This window comes from Grampus griseus, assembly GCF_964374135.1.
Source record: "Grampus griseus genome assembly, chromosome: 15".
NCBI classification, from domain to species: domain Eukaryota; kingdom Metazoa; phylum Chordata; class Mammalia; order Artiodactyla; family Delphinidae; genus Grampus; species Grampus griseus.
Genome location: NC_139009.1, coordinates 57,957,091 through 57,969,856, shown reverse-complemented (window position 1 = coordinate 57,969,856; position 12,766 = coordinate 57,957,091).

Sequence of the window (12,766 nt, the reverse complement as noted above, 5' to 3'; positions counted from 1 at the left end):
CCATGAGGTGGAGAAAAAGAGTGAGATTTCTCATCATTATGATTATTTTTATGACCCCAACAGGCAGATCTGACTGGTGGAGACATCTATTCAGAGGCTGAGGTGGTAAAAATAGAACCTGGGCGTGTTCATCACCAACGCCTGCCCAGAGCTACTGTACCTTAGGCAGAGAAAGCCTCAAAGCCCAGAGAAGAGGCTCCGGCCTCTTCCTAAAGCACAGTGGTGAGGTCTGGAAAGAGCTCGGGATTTGGAGTTGGAGTATCTTGTTGGAATCCTCACTCCGCTCCGTATCATTTCAGGCAAATCTGTATCTCGCTGAGATTATAATTTTCAAGAGACAACATCCCTGGATGGATAAGACATTGGGTTCAATTCACACCAAGGTGTGGCTGACGCGTTACTCAAACTTTTCCCTGGAGCCAGTTCTGACTCTGAGAAGGGCACTAAGCTCTGAAGAACAGAAGCAGAGGAAATGCCACAGAAAGAAGATGTCAGTAAGTCTAAAGGCCAGATATTCTATTAGGGAGATTTCTACCTGCTTAGCATTGAGTTGATTATTCTCAAGCCTGGCTACATAGGCGTGGTGCTCAGTGGCGCGCCTCAGTGAAGAAAGCCATCACTTGGAATGTTTGTAAAGGGTTTGTCTCTGTCACGGGCTTGAAAATCTGGGCTCTGTTTTCCATGAGATACTTGTCGACCTTTCCCCTCGACTGCCCACACCAATCCTGAACACTGTCAGTGCTCAGCTGTGACCCTTCAGCCTGCTGACCCATGAAGGTATGTGCTCCCTCCATAAATGGCCAGGTTCCCTGACTTATTGTTATTTTTCTTTTTTGAAAAAAACTAATTTATTAACTTTATTTTTGGCTGCGTTGGGTCTTTTTAAATATAATTTTATTTTATTTTATTTATTTTTGGCTGCGTTGGGTCTTCGTTGCTGCACGCGGGCTTTCTCTAGTTGCGGCGAGCAGGGGCTGCTCTTCGCTGCAGTGCGCGGGCTTCTCATTGCGGTGGCTTCTCTTGTGGAGCACGGGCTCTAGGCACGTGGGCACGCAGGCTCTAGCGCGCAGGCTCAGTAGTTGTGGCACACGGGCTTAGTGGCTCCGCGGCATGTGGGATCTTCCCGGACCAGGACTCCAACCCGTGTCCCCTGCATTGGCAGGCGGATTCTTAACCACTGTGCCACAAGGGAAGTCCCGCTATTTTTCTTTCAAAAATAAAAACAAAAACCCGGGAAGCCTCCTTTCCCAAGCAACAACAACAAAGAGACCCCACTGGGTCTGTTTCTCAAGGAGACGATCCTTCATCAAGTCTCACTGCCACATGTATTTCTTTTGTAAAAGATTCCTGACTTCATGTCTCCCCAAGGACTCTGTCAGGGTGATCTCACCTTCTGAAATTGGCAGGGAATAAGCCTTCTGATTTCATTCTAGTTCAAGGACAGAAAGGTGGTTGTTAAGCAGAAATTGTCCAGTCAGTAATCAGACAAGCCCAGTCACTTCTTCTCAAAAAGATTCTGACCAAATGCTGGAGGTACTTTCTGCAGGCAAGATTGACCTTGAACACACAGACTCCTGTAAGAGCCAGAAGTCCTGTTTCTTTTAAGCCCTGGTTGCTTTCGAGGGCCTCTGTAAAGGAAAAGGAGACCTGGGAGGAGTGGACAAATGTGGAATCTTTCCTATTACAAGCACATAGAAATGCGGGATAAAATGAAAAGCAAATTAGTCCAGTTGCTGGAACTGAAGAGGTAATGGAGAAACAGCCGGAAGTGGTGAGTGGTGCCCTAGCTAGCGAGGGGTGTGAGTGTATCTGTGTTCTTATTAGACTGGAGTGGGGCCCATGCAGAGATGAGAGTGAAGGCCTTGGGCCAGTGCCAGCCAGAGGCCTACACAAGGAAGAAAAAGGTGGGGGGCTTGCAGGGCTGAACTCTCCAAGAAAGGAGGACTAGGAAAAAAAATCCAGTCGTTGATTAAGGAAGATGCCAAGAAAGTTTGCTTCTGCCTGGATTCTGGGTGAAAAAAATTAAAGCCTTCTGTGAAAAAGTGAAATCCCAAGCTTCCGCTTTGAGAGGTTCTGGAGACAATGTACGCTGTCTATGAATTGGGGACATCCTAGATTTAAAAATGCATGTAAAGAGTGGTCCTGGTTATGTTACTGTTAGGACACATGCGGACACAGATGAAAAGTCACTCTGGTCCCAGGAGTTTTCCATTGAAAACTCAAGCTGAGTTAAAGATGATCTTTCAGCAAAAATTTGCAAAATACCTTATGGAAAGATCTACCATGAACAAGAATTTGCAGATGCAGCAAGCAGGAGTGTCAGCAATCCCCACCTTGAGATCACAGAAAAGCAGTCTGAAAGAGACCATAACTATAGGGATGTTGACATGATTAAAGACATAAAAAGAAAAAATAGAAGCCACAGTGAAAGAATAACCATTATGAAAAAGAGTGGGAGTAATACTGATAATACAATCTATTTGTGCTTGTGTTCAGATTTAAAAATAAGTAGACTTAAACTGAGGAAGATGGGTTGCCGCCAACCAACCAACCAACCACCCAACCAACAAACAAAATAACAAAAGCCAACAACATCTCCTCCATTTCCCCCCCAAAACCCAAAGTACAAAAAAAGCCTCCGAAAGCCATATCTTGGAAAGAGAAAATGGGAGGCCCTCGTTTTGTCCTTGCGTATTTCAACCCACTGAAGCTTAGCATGGTTTATACGCTCTTGTAGACTGTACCAGTCAGCACTAGGTTTATCATCAGGATAAGAATGCAGACACTAAACTTGGTTGCCTACGACACCAAAATAATCTTTCTATTACAGTATGATCATGGAAAGAAATGGAAATAATTTTTCTATTACAGTATGATCATGGAAAGACGTGGAAATACTGGGCCAGTAAAGTTCCTGTGAGCAGCCCCATATGATCACACAGTGGAAGAGAATGAATAGGGAATCTGAGTGGAGTCATGAGATGGGCAAAGGAAGTTTAAAAAAATCGTATAATTGTACAATTCAAGCATATGTGCTCGAGAACTTGGGCACGGGACAAGGTTTCATAGTTTCATAGTTTTTTTAAATGTTTCACAATTTAAAAAAAACTTAAAATTTAACCAACAATAAAAGGCGTGGGCATGTGTGTGGGGAGGGAAGAAGGACCCATATGGCTGCAAGAGGCTTGCAGCAAAGGGACAAGGTGTGTTCACGTCTCTGTGGCCAAAAGTCTCAGGAAGTTCTGGGCCTCAGGGCCAGTAGTCTGGGCAGCCAACTGCCATGTGTTGATGTGGCCTCACTGCTGTCCCTTCACTCTGGGCTGGTATTGTCACCGATTTTATTCTTCTCCATTAGATCACAGACCGCTTTCATCACCCTCTTCAGCAACCTGCACTGGGCAGGGCAGCCCAGCTACAGGAAGTTACTGCTAGCTGTTTACTTAACATTCTTTCCCAGGATCCCATGGGGCCTCTGGCCCTGGAATTCTTTTCCCCCCCAGCTTTATTGAGATATAATTTGTCTACCACATTGCGTAAATTTAAGGTGCAAAATGTGACGCGTGATTACCACCATAGAGTTAATTAACATCTCCATTGCTTAACGTAATTATCATTTCTTTTTCTGTGGTCAGAACATGAAGATCTACTCTCAGAAACTTTCAAGTATACAATGCAGTATTGTTAACTATAGTCACCATGCTGTACATTAGATCCCCAGAACTAACTTATCTTATAACTGGAGGTTTGTACCCTTTCACTGACATTTCCCCATTTCCCCCACCCTCCCACCCTGGCACTACCATTCTACTCTCTCTTCCTATGAGTTCAGTTTTTTTAAGATTCCACATAAAGTGATATCATGCAGGATTTGTCTTTCTCTGTCTGACTCATTCTACCTAGCATAATCTGTCGAGGTCCATCTATGTTGTTGCAAGTGGTGGGATTTCCTTCTTTCTTAAATAATATTCCATATATATATGTACCACATCTTCTTTATCTATTTGTTTGTAGATGGACCCTCAGGTTGTTTCCATATCTTGTTATTGTGACTAATGCTGTCATGAACATGGGAGTGCCGATATCTCTTTGAAATTTTGATTTCATTTCCTTTGGATATATGCCCAGAAGTGGGATTGCTGGATCATATGGTAGTTCTATTTTTAATTTTTTGAGGAACCTTCATACTCCTTCATGTCCATAATGGCTGTATCAACTTACATTCCCACCAACAGTGCACAAAGTTTCCCTTTACTCCACATCCTCACCAACACATGTGGTCTCTTTTTTTTTTTTGCGGTACGTGGGCCTCTCACCGTTGTGGCCTCTCCCGCCGCAGAGCACAGGCTCCGGACGCGCAGGCTCAGCGGCCATGGCTCACGCGCCCAGCCACTCCGCGGCACGCGGGATCCTCCCGGACCAGGGCACGAACCCGAGTCCCCTGCATCGGCAGGTGGACTCTCAACCACTGCGCCACCAGGGAAGCCCTGTGGTCTCTTTTTGATAATAGCCATCCTAACAGGAGTGAGGTGATATCTTATTGTGGTTTTGACTTGCATTTCCCTGGTGATTAGCTATGTTGAGCATATTTTCATGTATGTACCTGTTGACTGTCTGTATGTGTTCTTTGGGAAAATGTCTATTCAGTTCCATTGCCCATTTTTGAACCAGGTTGTTTGTTTGCTGTGAGTTGTATGAGTTCCTTATATATTTTGGATATGAACTCCTTATCAGATAGATGATTTGCAAATATTTTCTTCCATTCTGTAGGTTGTTTTTTCATTTTGTTGATTGTTTCTTTTGCTGTGCAGAAGCTTTTTAGTTTGATGTAGTTCCACTTATTTATTTTTGCCTTTGTTGCTTGTGCTTTTGATGTCGTATCCAAAAAATTGTTTCTAAGACCAAGGTCAAGCAGTTTTCTCTATGTTTTCTTCTAGGAGTTTTATGGTTTCAGGTCTTATATTTAAGGCTTTAATTCATTTTGAGTTAATTTCTGCAAGTTGTGTAAGATAGGGGTCCAATTTCATTTTTCTGCATGTGATTATTCAGTTTTCCCAGCACCATTCATTGAAGAAACTACCCTTTCCCCGTTGAGTTTTGTTGACTCCCTTGCCAAATATTAGTTGACCTTGTAGGCAAGGGTTTAATTCTGGGGTCTGAATTCTGTTCTATTGGTCTATGTGTCCATTTTTAATGTCAGTGCCATACTGTTTTGATTACTATAGCTTTGCAATATGGTTTAAAATCAGGAAGTGTGATAGCTCCAGCTTTGTTTTTCTTTCTCAAGATTGCTTTTGCTGTTCATAGTCCTTTGTGGTTTCTTATGAGTTTCAGGATTTTTTTTTTCTATTTCTGTGAAAAATGCCATTGGAATTTTGATAAAGATTGCACTGAATCTATAAGTGGCTTTGGGTAGTATGGACATTTTAACAATATTAATTCTTCTGATCCATGAACATAGGATATCTTTCCAGGTATCTTTTTTCAATTTCTTTCATCGAAGTCTTATAGTTTTCATTCTACAGATCTTTCACCTCCTTTGTTAAATTTATTCCTCAGTGTTTTATTGTTGTTGATGTTATTGTGAATAGGATTGTTTTCTTTATTTCTTTTTCAGATATTTCATTTTTAATGTATAGAAGTGCAATTGACTTCATATGTTCATTTTGTATCTTACAACTTTACTGAATTCATTGATTAGTTCTAATAGTTTTTTGGTGGCAACTCTATGATATTCTCTATATAATATCATGTCATATGTACAGACAATTTTACTTCTTCCTTGCTTATTTGGATGGCTTTTTTTCTTGATTAACTGCCCTGCCTAGGATTTCCAGTTCTGTGTTGAACACAAGTGGTGAAAGGGGGCACCCTTGTCTTGTTCTTGATCTTAGAGGAAATCTTTCAACTTTTCACTGTTGAGTATGATGTAGGCTGTGGGCTTGTCACTTATGGCCTTTATTATGTTGAGATATGTTCCTTTTATACCCATTTTGTTAAGAGTTTTTATTGTGAAAGTATGTTATATTTTGACAAGTGTTTTTTCTGCAGGTATTGAGATGATCGTATGCTTTTTATCCTTCATTCTTTTAATGTGATGTATCGCATTTATTGATATGCATATGTTTAAACATCCTTGCATCCCAGGGATAAATCCCACTTAATCATGGTGTTTAATCATTTTAATGTGCTGTTGGATTCAGTTTCCTAGTATTTTGTTAAGAATTTTTGCATCTATATTCATCAGGGCTGATAGCCTGTAGTTTTCTTATAGTGCCTTTGTCTGACTTTGGTTTCAGGGTAATGCTGACTTTGCAAAATGAGTTTGGAACTGTTCCCTCCTTTTCAGTTTTTGGGAAGAGTTGGAGAATAATTGGCATTAATTTTTCTTTAAATGTTTAGTAGAATTCACAAGAGAGCCATCTGGTCCTGGGCTTTTCTTTGTTGGGAGATTTTTTGATTACTGATTCAATCTCCTTTGTCATTGTTGGTCTGTTCAGATTTCCTATTTCTTCATGATTCAGTCTTGGTAGATTGTATGTTTCTAGGAATTTATCCATCTCTTCTAGGTTATCCAATTTGTTGGCATATAATTATTTATTGTAGTTTCTTTTTTAAAAAATTAATTAATTAATTAATTTATGGCTGCATCGGGTCTTCGTTGCTGGGTGTTGGCTTTTCTCTAGTTGCAGCGAGCAGGAGCTACTTTTTGTTGTGGTGCGCGGGCTTCTCATTGTGGGGGCTTCTCTTGCTGCAGAGCACAGGCTCTACGCGTGTGGGCTTCAGTAGTTGTAGCACACAGGCTCAGTAGGCATGGTGCATGGGCTTAGTTGCTCTGCGGCATGTGCGATCTTCCTGGACCGGGGCTCGAACCCACGTCTCCCACACTGGCAGGCGGATTCTTAACCACTGCGCCACCAGAGAAGTCCCTACGGTAGTTTCTTATGACCCTTTGTATTTCTGTGGTATCAGCTGTAATTTGTCCTCTTTCAGTTCTGATTTTATTTACTTGAGTCTTCTTTCTTTTCTTCTTAGTTAGGCTAGCTAAAGGATTGTCAATTTTGTTTATCTTCTCAAAAAACCAACTCTTGTTTCTGATGATCTTTTCTATTATTTTTCTGGTCTCTGTTTCATTTATTTCTGCTCTGATCTGTATTTCCTTCTTTCTGTTAACTTTGGGCTTAGTTTGCTCTTTTCCTAGTTCCTTGAAGTGTAAAGTTAGATTGTTTATTTGAGATATTTCTTTTTTCTTGATGTAGGTGCTAATTGCTATAAACTCCCTCCTAGAGCTCCTTCTGCTACATCTCATAAGTTTTGCTGTGTTGTGTTTCCATTTGATACAAGAACATTTTTGATTTTTCTTTTGATTTCTTCTTTGATCCATTGGTTGTTCAGGAGTGTGTTGTTTAATTTCCACTTTTTTTTTTTTTTGTATCTTCCAGTTTTTCTCCTGTTATTGATGTCTAGTTTCATAGTGTGTGGTCAGGGTTTTCTTGTCTGCATACCATACTTGGAATGATTTCAATCTTCTTAAATTTGCTAAGGCTCGTTTTGTGACCTATCATATAATTGATCCTGGTGAATGCTTCTTGGTTGAAAGTTTTTTTTTTTTTTTTCATTCAGCACTTTGAATATATCATCCTATTCTCCTGGCCTGGAATGTTTCTGCTGAGAAATCTTATGATAGCTTAAAACAGCTATTTTGAAATCTTTACTGGGTAGGTCACAGACCTCCATGCCTTTGGTGTCAGTTACTGAAAGATTATTGTGATCCTCTGGAGGTGTCATGTTTCCTTGATTTTTTGTGTTTTTTAAAGTCTTGTGTTGCTATCTTCACATTTGAAATAGCAGTCACCTCCCCCATTCTTTACTGACTGATCTCTCTAATGTGTCCAGGTTTATATATATATTTTGGTCCAACACTGTGCTAGAATTTCTCTGCTGGATGCCTGGACTTCCACAAGGTCTCTCTCCCCTGTGGGTGATTGTCTAAGACAGTGTTCTCCAGGGGTTCTTGGACCACAGCTGAGAGGGGCTAGAGCTGGTTTACACACCACTGTAGGATCCACCGTCAGGACTGAGGTCTGTATGTCTACTACCTGACACATGGGTGGATGAGAGTCTGCTCAGGTCCCTTGGCGTATGGTGACAGATCCCACATCTCCCACAAAGACACTTTTATCTGGATGGATGCCGAATTGTTGTTGTGGGGCGGGATACAAGCAAGGGACCTATTTTTTGGCCATCTTGCTGATATTACTCCCTTAGGATTCTTACTAGAAAAGTTTTCCCATTATTTTTAAATAGTGAAATAGATCAGACTTACTAAAAGCTTAGAGAATAATTTACCAATACCCATGTATGCATCATTTAGCTTAAGAAATAAAAAAAAGTGCATTTGAAACTGTGTCTTCCTCTGCATCCCATTACCCACCTCTCTTTCTAGTTCTGAGGTTGGTGTTTCTCATGCCCCTGCATAGATTTATTACATACGCTTTTAGCTTTAAATAATACATTGCATTACTTTGCATGTTTATAAACTTTATAGAGATGGGATAATGCCACATGTATGCTTCTACAACTTCTTTTTTCACTCAATATTATGTGTTCTGAGATTCATCCAGATAGATACTACTAGCTCTAGTTCATTTTTATGAATATGCCACCATTTATTTATCCATCTAGGTTGCTTTCATTTTTTACTATTCCAAATAATACTGCAGAGAACATTCTGGTTCCTGTTTCCTGGAGCACACTTAGGAGCTTCTGTGGCTGGGTTGAAGGGTAGGCATACTCCCCATATTTCATGGGTAACAGAATGTGAAATGCAAACCTTCCTGTATCTTATAGTTCTGGCAGGAACCTCAAAGTCTGGTCCCCGTTTTTCCTGATGTACAGTTTATCTTGTTTTTATTGATTTGTAGAAGTTTTAAAAATGTTTTCTGGAGACCACTTCTTTGCCGGTTATATTCATTGTAAATGCAATCGCCCAAGTTTTTCTCTTCGTTACTGTTTACTCTGCTTAAAATAATTTTTAAAATTCTGAGTGAGTCAAATTTATGAATCATTTCCTTTATTGTTTGTGCCTTTTGGGTCTTATTTAAGAATTTTTTCATCAAGCCCTGTAAAGGAAGGATTTCTCTCTTAATTCTAGCAGTTTACTTTTAGTGACATAATAGGTTTTAGTTTATATCTTCTGGTAGCATCCTCTGTGCCCTGGTTCTCTGCTCATCCCTGTGACTTATAACTGCAGAGACTCAAGCAGCTTCCAGGTCTGCCAGACCCATATCATCTTAGGGGCGGTGCCATCTTGACCTTTCACAACTTAATTCTCCAAAAGAATTACCATAATCTAGTCAGTGAGCTTGGTTAGAATTTTTCCAGCAAAAAGGCTTGTTGAAATTCTTCTCTGGAATAGAGTTAGATAGAGATTGATAAATAGACAACACAGACGGTTTAGTATGGGTTTTGGAGCAAGATAGACTGGTTTTTAAAATCCCATTGAAGTCACTCGTTCTGAGTCTTAGTTTTTTAATCTATAATATGGGGATAACGGTGTCTAAAGTGGAGAATGTGACAAGTATTAAATATATAATCCTGGACTTAGAGCGATTGTAACAAACAATGATAGCTAAATTTATTAAGCACTTAATATGTGCTAGTCACAGAGCTAAATGTTTGACATAAATTATGTCACTTGGTCCTTATGACAATTCTCTGAAGTTAGATATCACTACTGTGATAATGTAGGAGTTAAGGGAAAGGTTTTGATTGGGTTCAAATCCCAGCTCAGCTACTTACTGTGTGACTCTCAGCTCTTGCATTTTGGTTTTTTCATCTGTAAAGTAGAAATATGATAATAGTATATTTGTTAGATCTTTTAGGGCTGCTGTAACAAAGTGCCACAAGTGGAGTGGCTTAACTAGAAATTTTTATCTCAGAGTTCTGTAGGCTAGAAGTCTGAGATTAAGGTGTTAGCAGGGCCAGGCTCCCTCTGAAGACACTGGGGAAGGATCTGTTCCAGGCCTGTCTCCTAGCTTCTGCTATTTCCTTGCCTTGTGGCAGTATACTATTCTTTCTGTGTGCATGTGTTGGTGTCCAAATTTCCTTTTTTTAAATAAGGACATCAGCTACATTGGATTAGGGGTCCATTCTACTCCAGTATGACCTCATTTTAACTAAGTACATCTATAATGACCTCTCCAAATAAGGTCACATTCTGAGGTGCGGGGGGAGGGAGGTAGGACTCCAACATATGAATTTTGGGAGGACACAATTCAACTCATAACAATATACATGGAAGTTTGTCATGAAGATAAAAAGTGTTGACAAATGTAGAGAGTGTAAACACTGGTACATAGAAAATGATCAATAAAGCATTAGCGGAGAAAAGGGAACCCTCTTGCACCGTTGGTGGGAATGTAAATTGATACAGCCACTATGGAGAACAGTATGGAGGTTCCTTAAAAAACTACAAATAGAACTACCATATGACCCAGCAATCCCTCTACTGGGCATATACCCTGAGAAAACCATAATTCAAAAAGAGTCATGTACCAAAATGTTCATTGCAGCTCTATTTACAATAGCCAGGACATGGAAGCAACCTAAGTGTCCATCAACAGATGAATGGATAAAGAAGATGTGGCACATATATACAATGGAATATTACTCAGCCGTAAAAAGAAATGAAACTGGGTTATTTGTAGTGAGGTGGATGGACCTAGAGACTGTCATACAGAGTGAAGTAAGTCAGAAAGAGAAAAACAAATACCGTATGCTAACACATATATACGGAATCATAAAAAAAAATGGTCATGAAGAACCTAGTGGCAAGATGGGAATAAAGATGCATACCTACTAGAGAATGGACTTGAGGATATGGGAAGGGGGAAGGGTAAGCTGGGACAGAGTGAGAGAGAGGCATGGACATATATACACTACCAAACGTAAAATCGATAGCTAGTGGGAAGCAGCCGCATAGCACAGGGAGATCAGCTCGGTGCTTTGTGACCACCTAGAGGTGTGGGATAGGGAGGGTGGGAGGGAGGGAGACCCAGAGGGAAGAGAGATGGGGACATATGTATATGTATAACTGATTCACTTTGTTATAAAGCAGAAACTAACACACCATTGTAAAGCAATTATACTCCAATAAAGATGTTAAAAAAAAAATAAAGTGTTAGCTCTTGTTACCATTACCATGAGTCAGATGGGGAAACTGATGCTCAGAGAGGAGGAGTGACTCTCCTAAGGTCACATAGCCAATGTATGGCAGAAACAGGTTTTCAATACAGACATGGCTGATCCCCAAATTTCTGCACTGCGTGTCTTCATCACCTAGAGACAGAGAGAGACATTCATTTCTTCAAGGCTCCATTTGGTAGAAGAGGCTCACCTGAATATAATTAGGAACAAAAATGTTCTGAAAATTGTGTTTGGTATTTCAGTTGCATATTGCATTGCATATACATTTTCTTATTTTCAAGTAACATATTTAAGATAAAATGGTCATCAATGATTAAAATGAAATAAAAGAAAAATAAGCTATACATCTTTGCATCATTTTAGTTTTATTTTTCCTAGCACTTATTTATTGCATTGTATCACTTTTGCTCTATTTTCCTTCACGCTATTTGTTCCACTTAGTATTGCCCAAAGCCGGGTCCCACATCTCCTTACCAAGGCTGCCTTCCTAGTAAGGTATTCTATTGGCTGTTTTCCTTTTCTCCCAATTAATACTTATCTGTCTTACATCCCATATTATAACAAGTCTCTCACCCAGGCGTCCTGGGTAAAAAAATCAATGAGATAAGCTTTGCTGGAGCATAAGTGTCATTGCCCCAGTGGGTTCACAAAGGCTCCCCCCTGACAGCCTGGGAACAGGGGGCAGTGAGGTTTGTCCTTAGGGACAAGTGAGAGATGGTCACGACGGGGCAGGCTTGGTCACCTTTGGAGGTTGAGAACCTTTACCACCTCTTGCCGTGAGACCACGTCTTCAAATTTCCCATAGTTTCCAGGGTGGCTAGTCCCATCTCTCCATCCAGGTCCCACGACAGGGTCCTTGTCCAGCAGGCACTGAGGAATTAGGATTTCATTTTCCTTTTTTCCCCAGTGTGGTTCATTGTGCAGCTAATTCTCCCCGGTTATGCTGAGGTGAGGATTCTCTGGGATGTTGGAAGGAAATTTCCTCACATTTTCCATTCCTTTCTTCCCAGAGGCAGTTTGCTGGCAGAGTAAGGGCCACTTCTCTTGGCCGCCAGATGAGAAACAGAGCTTAACGCAGAGGTGAGAACAACGCTTATGTGGCTAGCGCTATTCCTTGGCATTTAAAAAAAAGTCAGTCCAACTTGGGGTCATTTATTTTTGAAAAGTGAAGGAAAATGTGAAACTTTAAAAGGAGAGAAGGTTGTGGCTGGAATGACAGACGTCACATTTCTCTTTTCTCCCGGGTCGTCAACACTCACCCTTTCGCGTCACACGCCCTGGCCTGGGTCTCTGATGGTGGATGTGCGTGTGGCCTCCGAGGACCGGTCCTCTGCCTCCTCCTTCCCAAAGGCCGCCTCCCCCAGGCCCCGTGCCCAGGGACAGTCCCACGTCCCAGTGCCCAGCCATCGCTCCCACAGGTGTCACTCACTGTGTGCCTCCCTTCTTGCTTCAGACGGCTGTGATGCCAGGAGGTCAATATTCACTTTAAAGGGCTTCTGAAGGGCTTCTACAAACGCTGCCTCAAATTCAGTCCCTCACTTTCCATTAAGTTCTTGCTTAA